This window comes from Oryza brachyantha, chromosome 9 (assembly GCF_000231095.2).
Source record: "Oryza brachyantha chromosome 9, ObraRS2, whole genome shotgun sequence".
NCBI classification, from domain to species: Eukaryota; Viridiplantae; Streptophyta; class Magnoliopsida; order Poales; family Poaceae; genus Oryza; species Oryza brachyantha.
The window spans coordinates 135,128-143,715 of NC_023171.2; the positions used below are offsets into that span (position 1 = coordinate 135,128).

The following is an 8,588-nucleotide window of genomic DNA, read 5'->3' on the forward strand; positions in this document are numbered from 1 at the left end:
AATGTGATCTTTGTTTAGGCTAAGAATACATTTAATCAATATTATATTCTAACACTAGAAGTTATAAAAATGCTAGTATCAACTAATGTCCACCGGACACTTAGAACCGGCCACTTTCAAACCACAATGTCATAGTATCATCAAACAACGGCTCATAACAAAAATGTTCGACAACTGTTAACTAAGTATTTTATTAATACATATAAAAGTAACACAAACTCATTCCACAGACAAAACTGAAGATTGTCATGTAATCCTCTCTCATGCACTCTTTCTTATGTCTTAATAGTTGGTTCTTATGTGTTTTCCTCGTGTAATTTTTTTGGATAAATATAGTTGAGTGTGCCATATGATACATTTTATTTGAAATAAATGTATATTAGACTAACGATTATAGCACTCGTAGGCCATTCGTTGTATCATCATGAATCACGGTATGTACCATTGTGTATACATAGATATAGTATAGTTAATGAAGTACAGTCGAACTAGACATGGATGTCATCCACTGGATGCGATGTGTTGTAGTATATGGGATTTCTGTTTCTTGCTCAATGAGAACAAAGCTAGATATATAATAAATCAAACTTGGATGCCATTGTGATCTTGTACTATTTGATGATCATCTCCACTTTTAACACTTGAGGCTTCATCTCTAGGAGTAGTAGATCCCTTCAGCATATATGCTTCATCATCCAATGTAGACCTTCGAGCCCTATAATTGACATGAATATTACGTATTTATGAAATTGTAAAATATAGGATGCAGCAGACCAAGACATGGATTAAATCCAAATTATGAGTTGTAAATATATGATTTGACAGAGATTATTATCTGCCTGCATGTAACTATGTGTTGTGTATGTACCTGTGGAGGAGGTCTTGGTGGTAACGAGTTGCTGTGTTGACAAGATCGTGGAGGGGTCCTCCATGGTTCTTGAGGCGGGCCTCTTGTGCACGCTTCTGCAAGTACTCACCTACTTCACCAATCTCCACATGTGCAGCAACCGTAGCTGCCAACACTATGGACACTATTAGTACTGTAGTGATTTGCCCATTTGTTTGCACCATCCTTCTCAATTTTTGCATCTCCTACAATCCAATGTCAATTTTTACTTCACACAACCACAATATATAAGTATTCATCTATCAATATCTCTATGGCAGGCCACTTTTCACGTACTACATACAAGGTTGGGCATGACCTTCTGAGCAATTATCTAAATCAGACCACAGTTTATCCTAAATATGGAAACTATAAGCTGGTGGACAAGAGGGAGTGTCATTATTTCCACGGGACAACACAATCATGTAATACCTAAAAATAGGCTTAATTGAACGATTGAAATGGTCTGATGTACAACCAATTTGAATAAACCTAGTCAAGAAAATCTCCACCACTCAACATGTGACACAAAAATGGGGTCTGCACACACGAGCATTTATGGACTGTCAGAGATAACAATATGTATTAAATATGCACTAGTAATATGCCCGTTCTAACGCTACGTTGCCATAATATGTTTGATAATATATTATAAAATAATAGCGTTTAAGATATCATTTTTAAAATATAAAGTGCTCAATTATGAAATATAATTTAGCATGAGTAACTCGCAAAATAGTGCATGAGTGATTGTTAGCATGTAACACGAAAAATATGATAGCTAAACAGTACATGTCATGAGATCCCAAAATTATTTATAATATACGATAATCATCGGATTTATAATAAATGTCACTCATTTATAACGTACTATAATCATCAGATTTATAACTGTCGGTGATATGGGCCCAGGGGTATCCCTGCGAGTGCGGAGCGTGCCAGCTATAGGCGCAAGAATTCTTCAGAAGGGGGTCGGGCCCCAAGAGACACGTGCCCTCGCGACGAATCCAAGAAATAGCTGGCCGGATCAAGAGGTCTGGGTCGTGCTGCCCCGACACCTTGCGCATCTCTGGACTACTGCGAAACCCACGTGTAAAGGAGGGGGCCGCAACCCTAGGGTTCAACCTTCGCATTTAGTGCGGTGGGAATGGACCTGGAGCATGCATCACCTGCGTGGCAAAGGAGGACGTGTGTCTGCACCGCATTTAATGCAGTGCAGGCTCACGTGCGCCCCTGGCCACCTTCTGCAAAAAAAGAGGCAAAGAGTGGGAAGGTACTTCTGACAAGGCAACCAAGTGTCACACCCGGAGTTTCGTCCTAAGCCTAAATTGTAAAAAGAAATCCGTAAATAACAATTGGCTTAATTAACTCAGAAAAAATCCCTCTAAAAGGAATTAATTCACTTAAATCGAGGCTCGCAAATCGACTAACAGGATTTAAATTCAAATTGCAGAAGTATAAAATTTGGCCAAACAAATTAATTTAAAACTCGGCAAAAGTGGGGTTTTCCTTTTTCCCTCCTTTTTCCTTTCTTTTCCCTTCCTTCTCAAATTGGGCCGAAGTCCAATTTTCCTCCCTCTCTCTTTTTCCTTTTTCTTTTTCTTTTTCTTTTCCTTCCCGGGCCGGCCCAGCCGAGCCGGCCCATCCTCCTCCTCGGCCGGCCCAGCCGACCGGCCTCCCTCCGCCCGCCAGCACGCGCCCCCGCCTGGGCCGCTGTCACACCCGGAGTTTCGTCCTAAGCCTAAATCGTAAAAAGAAATCCGTAAATAACAATTGGCTTAATTAACTCAGGAAAAAAAATCCCTCTAAAAGGAATTAATTCAATTAAATCGTGGCTCGCAAATCGACTAACAGGATTTAAATTCAAATTGCAGAAGTATAAAATTCGGCCAAACAAATTAATTTAAAACTCGGCAAAAGTGGGGTTTTCCTTTTTCCCTCCTTTTTCCTTTCTTTTTCCCTTCCTTCTCAAATTGGGCCGAAGTCCAATTTTCCTCCCTCTCCCTTTTTCCTTTTTCTTTTTCTTTTTCTTTTCCTTCCCGGGCCGGCCCAGCCGAGCCGGCCCGTCTTCCCGCTCGGCCGGCCCAGCCGCGCCGGCCGCTCCCTCCGCCCACCGCGCGCTCCCGCCTGGGCCGCGGCTCCGGCCCAGCTCGCCGCTTGCCCGTCGCCCGCGCCGCGAAGTCCATCGTCGCTCCCTCCCCTCTCGCGCCACTGACAGGTGGGGCCCACCTGTCAGTGACTGCTTCGCCGCTCGCCCGCGCCCCGCCGCGTCCGAGCCGGACTCTGCGCCGCCGCGCCGCAACCGCCGCCGCCGCATCCGCCGCCGCCGAGACCGCGTCGTCGCCGACTCGGTCTCCAACCTCCGCCCGCCCTAGCCGGTCGCCGCCACCCTATAAATCCCCTCCGCTGCCGCGCCGTCGCCCACTTTCCGCCGTCGCTCGAGTCGCCGCCGCGCTGCCGCCGTTCGCCGCCGCCGCGCAATCTCGTCGCCCGTCGCCGGTCGTCGCCGCTCTGTTGCGTCACCACCTCCGTCCCTCCGTCGCCGACTTGTTGCCGCCCTCGCCGTCACCAGGGAGCCTCCTCGGCGCCGCGCGTTCCCTCGTCGCCCGGCCGCCGCCGCGTCTCGCCCGTCGCAGCCGCCGATCGATCTCCACCGCCACCACCGATCTCCCGCACCCGCCCACGTTGCCACCTTCGCCTCGGTCTCGCCGACCCGTCCGCGCCCTCGCCGCCGCCGGTGAGCCTCCGCACCTACCTCCCCTCTTTCTCCCCCTTTCCGGCCGCCGCCGCCGAGTCGCGTGCCGTCGCCGGACGAGGCCGAAGCCCGCCGCTCCCGTCGGCCACCGTGGTCGTCGTCGCCTCCGCGTCGCCGACGTCTGGCCGCCGTCTCTTGCGCCCGCGCGTGCCGCGCCGTCGCTGCTCGCCAGCCGCCGTCGCCGCTGTTCTGCCGGGTTGCGCCCGTGCGTCGCCGCCCCGGCCGTCGTCGCCGTCGCGCCGTCGCCGTCGCGACGCCGTCGCCGTGCGCCGCCGCCGCCGCGTCGCCCGCCGCTCCCGCCGGTCGCCGCCGTCTGCCGAGCCGCGCTCTCTCTGTTCCCTCTCGCTGACGAGTGGGTCCCACCGGTCAGTCGCTCCCCGCGCCCACTTCCTCTCTCCTCCCGTGGGTCCCGCGTGTCAGTCTCTGTCTCCCTCTCTCTCTCACTGACAGGTGGTCCCCACCTGTCAGCCGTCAGTACCCTCTCTCCTCGCTGACGTCAGCAGCCCCATTAATTGCGCAATAATTGATTTAGGACTTTTCTATTTAGTTAAAAAACCCAGAAAACTTCTAAAATTCATAAGTAATTCATCTAGTCTCCGTTTAGGTCCATTCAAATTTCATTAAAATCATAAAATTATCAAGAATCCATTAAAAATAGTTTCTTTTACTGTTTCAGTAGAGTTTGTGCCTGTTTTATTTATTTTTGTGCTTTGTCGCATAGATTTGGACACCGCCGAAAAGCCGGTTTACTTCGAGATCGTCGCCGAAGTTCCCCAAGGGCCAGAGCAAGGCAAGTGACACTCATCCTTGAACATATTGAACCCATTATAGCAAATTCCCCGCTTTATTATTTCAAATATGCATTGTTTTAATTAAAGTACTTACTTTATGCTATTTTCGGGTAAACCTTATTATTATGCCGTTGTTTATCCAACTTTGTTCATTGCTGGACCAGGGGTAACTTGATTAGAGTCAGGCCTAGGTTAATGCTTAGCCATGCTTAGAACAAATAGCTCATGGGATCACATATAATTATGCTTAATTCTGGATGGCCGAGATAACGATTCACTACCCGGTTCGGGTTAATGTCAACTAAAATATTGATAAGGGTGGGCTGTGGGTGCATGGTTTTGAGAGTCGCACCCATGGCGATTAAGGACCGGTTCACGGGAAACCCTGGAAGTAAATAAGTGCTAACCACATGCCGAAATGGGTAAGGTGGGATTTGAAGCATGACTTCGAACTATTTGACGTACCCAGGCAAGGGTAGGCGTGATGGAGTATGGACGGGCAATCGTGGTGTAACGAAAGCTTCTCCTGCTTCCGGATCTACCGAGGCACAAGAGGGGACTGCCCGACTTGGTGTAAAGGAGGGGGTGAAACCTGAAGTGTGGTACGATTAAATAGGGAGGGTTGTGTAACGGGTCCTATCACGGTCTCCTTTCCGGTATGCCGTGGTGGTATGTCGGCGCACGTTCAAGTGTAGTGGAGTCGTGTCTTGTGGGTACAGTAGTACACCTCTGATCAGAGTATAAACTATTCGAATAGCCGTGCCCACGGTTACGGGCGAACTCCCAGCTTCACTGTGATTAGTGAACCCTAATAACTTGAGTAAAATCTGGTATCACTTGGGACTACTGCAACGTGGAGTAACGTTGAGTAGTGGTTGGGCCTGTCGCAACGTGGTGTAACGTTGGACAGTGTTGTGGTATTTTACAACTGTTTACCTATTTATGCTTCACTGTATTTAATTACCTTTATTCTTTAAGCTCTGTTATTTATTTAAATTGCTGCTTTATCGCAACTAACCCGAGCCTGTCCTTGTTAATCCCTATGCATCATTTGTTTTCCCCTTGTCCGTGTTACTTGTTGAGTACGGTGGTTTGTACTCAGCCTTGCTTAACTTTCCCAACCCAGAGCTAGAAGCAGAGTCCGATGGAGGTGCCTCTCAGGAGTGAGCTGTTCCGCCGTCGAAGTGTTGCCTGTGGACTGGAGCCGTTCCCGCTGGAGCTAGTCTACCCCCTTTGTTTTTTTTGTTTTTCTTTCCGCTGCATTTCCGCTAGAATAAGTGTAATTTTCAGTTGTTTCTAAGAACGATGGTTATGTAATCAACATTGTCTTTTTGTGTACCCTGGCTGGTCCTGGACAGGGATTTAATACACAATTAAGTTCAGAAATTCGTGTGAGGAATTTCTGGGCGTGACAAGTTGGTATCAGAGCCTCCTTTGACCGTAGGATCAGCCCAATGGAAACCCTAAGAGCCCTCTGCTTTTCATGTTTGTGCATAGTTTGCGAAAGTGGGAGTGTTTTTGAAAATGGGTTAGTGCTTTTCAAAAGCGTGAGTGATTTAAAAAGACAAAACCCCTTTGGTTGAGAAGCGTGAGTAAATCGATTTACGGGTAAAACTTTATTTACTTTCTTTCTTTTATGATTTATTTATCTTGAAATAAAATTTTGCATCTATTGATTCCAAATCCTTGTGCTCTTTAGATGGCTGACCACCCTTTGTATCATCGTGGAAACGGGATGGCTGGATTCGTGGCAGAGTTGGCAAGAGTCTCGTTCACCGCAGGATACCCCTATGAGCCGGAGTACACCACGATCCATCCTCTTGAAGGCGAGTTTCCCCACCGAGTAAGATTGGAGCTACATGGAATCCCCGGTTTTCTCCCTAACTTGGAAGCAGAAGGAGCTGGAGGATCACATGAGCATGCCTGCCAGGAAGCTGCCTACAGTCTGATGACAACGCTCAGGGCTAGGCATGACCTGACGTTTCGGCATTCGGCTTACCGGTATCACCCTGGTCGTGGACCCAATTCCATGGTCAGTAGGTTTCGGTCTGCCCGAAGTGAGCAAGACCCTACCTTCGGTAGGATGTGCACGGTGCTGCAAGGCCTCGACCAGATGCATCACGACCTCCACGAGGCATCCAAGGCTCTGAACGACGCCAAGCTCACTCAGATCGTTCGTCTGCAAGATGAGGTCGACCGCTTGAAGAAGGAGAATGCCAGGCTCAAAGGACTCCCAGAGCCCGGAGGTGCAAGGTGTCGCACGACGGCAAGGAAGCGAACCCGTGGGCCGCCCAGAGTTCAGTCTTACCCCGGTGTCCCGGATGGACCAGGACCCCTGATGCAGATAGTGCCAACCTCTCCGACCCCAGTGCCCGAGGAAGGTGTCTCCCCGTTCAACGCAGCAAGGAACCGCAACCGGGTCGTCGCGGTCTCTAGCAGCAGCGAGTCCGCTTCTGGTGAAGACGAAGATGGTCTCCCTAGCAACTCAAGAAGCCGCTCTGAAGACGAGGAAGAAGATCCGTCCCCCGTCGTCGATCGTCGCTCTCCTTTCGTGCCCTAGACGCCGCCCTTAGCTTCGTTTTAGTCGTTGTGTGCTAGTTTTGGTGTGTTAGGTTTGCTTCGCTTGGGGCTAGTGGTGAACCATAGCAGTAGTGGGGTTATGGTTGTACCGCCAGGAGTTGTGTGGTTTTTAAGTGTGTTTCTTAAGCAAGACAATTACAGTTCACTAATTAAATAAAGCCCCTGTTTGCTTAGTCGTTCCTTTTTCTTCTTTCTCTCTCTGTTCCTCCTGCCCCGCAGATGGTGAACACCCGCCACGGCAACCGCGACACCGACCAGTCCAGCACCGGAGGACCGCCCCCGCCGCCTCCACCAGAGAACCCGTCGCTCGCCCAGATTCTTGCTAACCAGACGCAGATGCTCTCTTGGATGATGCAGCAGATGCAACAGCAACAGCAGTAGCACCAACAACTGCTACAGCAGCTTCTAAATCAAAGTCAGAACAACCAGCAACAGCAGGGACCACCCCCAGTGCAGTCCAAGTTACCGGAGTTCCTCCGCGTCCGTCCCCCAACTTTCTCAAGCACCACCAACCCCATGGAGGCAAGTGATTGGCTCCATGCTATCGAGAAGAAGCTCAACTTATTGCAGTGCACTGACCAAGAGAAGGTTTCCTTCGCCGCACATCAACTGATGGGTCCCGCCTCTGCTTGGTGGGATAATTTCCTGGCTACCCGCACTGCTACCACAGAAGTGACTTGGGCGGAGTTCTGTCTTAACTTCCGCAAGGCCCATATTCCTGACGGGATAGTCACCCAGAAGAAGCGTGAGTTCCGCGCTCTGCAGCAAGGTACCAAGACAGTGACAGAGTACCTTCATGAGTTCAATCGCCTAGCGCGATACGCTCCTGAGGATGTCCGCACCGACACCGAAAGACAAGAAAAGTTCCTCGGAGGTTTGGATGATGAACTGAAGAAGCAGTTGCTTTCGGGCGACTATGCTGATTTTGAGAAACTAGTGGACAAGGCCATCCGTCAAGAGGACCAGCACCTCCAGATGGACAAGAAGAGGAAGGCTTCGCAGTTCAGGTCTAACCAGCCGCCTCCTCAGAAGCCCCGATTCCACACCGGTCCCTATCCTCAGAATCAACAACACGGGCAATCAACCTTCATTGTCCGCCAACATCGTCCTTACAATCCCAACAACTTCTCCAGTGGTTCGTCCCAGCGTGCTCCTACTCAGCGTACTCTTCCTGCACCAGCTCCCCGGCAACAGAATGCTCCTCCACCGACAGCTCAACCTCCTCCAGCCAGGAAGGATGCAGGTGCAAAGCCTGGGGTGTGCTACAACTGTGGCGACCCAGGTCACTTTGTTGATAAGTGCCCGAAGCTGAAGCGCAGTGGGCAGAGGTTCGTGCAAGCTCGCGTGAATCACGTCACCGCCGAAGAAGCACAGGTTGCGCCAGAAGTAATACTGGGTACGTTTCCTGTCAACTCCGTACCTGCTACAGTACTTTTTGATTCTGGTGCTACACACTCTTTTATTTCGAGGAAGTTTGTGGGAATGCTTGGGTTAAAAAGGGAAATGTTAAGAGACCCGATGCGGGTTAATACTCCAGGGCATAGTATGTTTTCGGACCTTTATAGCCCTGTTGTGC

At 49.8% G+C, this 8,588-nt stretch overlaps 1 long non-coding RNA gene across 1 annotated transcript; it reads right to left on the reverse strand.

Annotated features, from left to right (window-relative positions):
* Positions 1 to 379: 379 nt before the first annotated feature.
* Positions 380 to 1,113, reverse strand: LOC107305530. Its single transcript, XR_001551777.2, has 2 exons — positions 869 to 1,113; positions 380 to 715 (listed from the first exon to the last, which is right to left on the reverse strand). It is a non-coding gene; the product is annotated as an uncharacterized LOC107305530 (long non-coding RNA).
* Positions 1,114 to 8,588: the final 7,475 nt, after the last annotated feature.